General features: G+C 49.0%; 1 non-coding gene across 1 annotated transcript; it reads left to right on the top strand.

The window, feature by feature from the left end:
* The first annotated feature begins 511 nt into the window (after positions 1-511).
* On the top strand, positions 512-583 carry TRNAS-ACU (transfer RNA serine (anticodon ACU)). Its single transcript has one exon. It is a non-coding gene; the product is annotated as a tRNA-Ser (tRNA).
* Positions 584-2,457: the final 1,874 nt, after the last annotated feature.

Below are 2,457 nucleotides of genomic sequence, written 5' to 3'. Positions count from 1 at the left end.
CGCCGCAGAGGCCATGGGTGCTGCGCCCTTATGTCAGGGCGCCTTTGCCACAGACCCGCACCCGGGTGCTCATTTCTCATCGTGTAGGATTCGCGAATCACTTTCTCGTCAAAATATCGTTACTCTCTTACGCATGGGTATTCGATATATCACCAGACTCTTCAAGGTGCAGGCTTTATCTCAGAGAATCTTCCATTTGTATTTTTCTATTTAATAAACTACGCGTTATGCCAGAAATGGCGTGAAATTCGCATACAGTGGTACAGAAATGGGCGTTCGTATTTTGTGCGCACATATTCAACACTTGTAATGTGCAGCCAATTCAACCGTGGTGCTTTTCTTCATTTTCTTCATTCACAGCCGTTGTTTTACGTGCGTATGTGCATAAAAAATTGAGCATACAACGCGCAGGTATGTATTTATTATTGGGAGGAAACGCTTAGCGTACGCGCATGTGTTTGCGTGACTGCATCCGAGACTTTGGAAGGAGAGAGGGAAGAAAATTGGTTACGCCGCGGTGGCTCAGTGGTTAGGGCGCTCGACTACTGATCCGGAGTTCCCGGGTTCGAACCCGGCCGCGGCGGCTGCGTTTTTATGGAGGAAAAAGCTAAGGCGCCCGTGTGCTGTGCGATGTCAGTGCACGTTAAAGATCCCCAGGTGGTCGAAATTATGCCGGAGCCCTCCACTACGGCACCTCTTCCTTCCTTTCTTCTTTCACTCCCTCCTTATCCCTTCCCTTACGGCGCGGTTCAGGTGTCCAAAGATATATGAGACAGATACTGCGCCATTTCCTTTGCCCAAAAAAAAAACAATTATTAATTATTACGAGGAAAGGAAAGGCGCGGTAAATTCCTCCCTCTCGATGGTCGGATCAACCGCGCCACGAGGGAATAGAGAGATTAAGAGGGAGCAGAGGGATCTGGATTAATTTCAGCCACCGTGGTTTTCTTTATCGTGCACTGACATCACGCAGCACACGAGAGGCTTTCGCATTTCGCTTGTATGGAAACGCGGCCGCCGCTGCCAGAATTTCATCCCCGTACTCAGGAGCCGAACGGCGCCAGAAGGTGCTGCCATGGTACTAGCGAGTTTTCCCTGCGCATATACAACGCCGACTCAAAAACAACCACGAACAATCGCACATTGTTTGACTTGGTGTACGGAAAGGACATTCGTAGTGCCGACAGTCTATATTTAATGATCCACCTGAGTTATCATAAGCCTATTGTGTGTGTTGAACGGTGAAATAAATTTCGAATAGTTCTAGAGGATGTGCTGTAGCAATAGTGTTACTATGTATAGTCTGTTTACAGAAGAAAATGCGGCGCCTGCGCCGCTGTTGCTTTGCAGGATTCGGCATTGAGCCGGGAATCTTTTTTTATGCATGCATGTGCTAAAAAAAAAGTGTGCACATTGCTTTGGCCGTGTGCAGCGGCTCCTGGACTTCGTTAACTTGCGAACCACAGCTTCAAAGCATCGCAGTGAAAAAGAGTTGTCCGGACAACAGTAATATGGCTGCAGGCAGCAGAAATGCCAAATCTTTCACTGTGTGCGTCTGCCTGTTTTGCGAGACCAGTTTTCCGTAAATGAGCGGAGAAAATCACTTGAAGCTGCTACAATCTACAACAGTGCACTTCTTGGTAACGAGCTTCTTTACAGCACGAATATTGTTCGTGTCTATCATTTCAACCAAACTCACCTTAAACCGCATCGTGGACATCATCATATCATCACCATTCAGACTGCGTCCATTGCGGGAGCCGCGGCTCATCTCAGCACATTTCCCAATCCCATCTGCCCGCTTGAATCTCTGCCGCTACCCGCTACATGTTACTCCCCTTGGAATCTATGATGCATCAGATAAAGCGGCACACAGTTGAGCGACTGCACGTTCCTATACTCCGAATGCGTCGAGGTTAGCCAATGAGCGAGTCGCACAGCTGTTAAAGGGTACGCGTGGCTACCTAATGATGGCATGGTTATGCCTGACCTGATTGCTTCCTCTTCACAGTTACGATTGAAGACAAGTGTGCGGTTTTCGCTTACTCTGAAACCCAATTCACGAGTCAGCTGTTTGTGCGGATGGTCGCTTCATGAGCGTTTAGTGTCCGTGCGCTGACCAGTCACGACGACCCATGAGACGAGGGCCGACGGGAGGGCCGATCGCTGGCCAATCGCACAGTCTCCGGTCTCACCCCTGACGACGAAAACTTTTATTTGAAACGAGGCTGAAAAAACAACAGAAGAAAAGGAAAATCAAGTCGCTTCGTTCTGTAGCAACACCTGAGAGTGGTTTTAGTGAGTGCGATCGGTGTTTTGAAACCTGGAGCTGGTTCGCGAAAGGTGAGCACACGGGTGTCCTGTTGTGGATCCGCGCCGTAACACCGGTATCGCAAAGGCCGACCAGGAGGTACGTATGCTGGGGAATAAAGGGGACAAGAAAAACGTTGGCATCTA

The sequence above is a fragment of the Amblyomma americanum genome, chromosome 1, assembly GCF_052857255.1.
Source record: "Amblyomma americanum isolate KBUSLIRL-KWMA chromosome 1, ASM5285725v1, whole genome shotgun sequence".
In the NCBI taxonomy this organism is placed as follows: Eukaryota; Metazoa; Arthropoda; class Arachnida; order Ixodida; family Ixodidae; genus Amblyomma; species Amblyomma americanum.
This window is presented reverse-complemented; position numbering and strand designations above follow the sequence as displayed.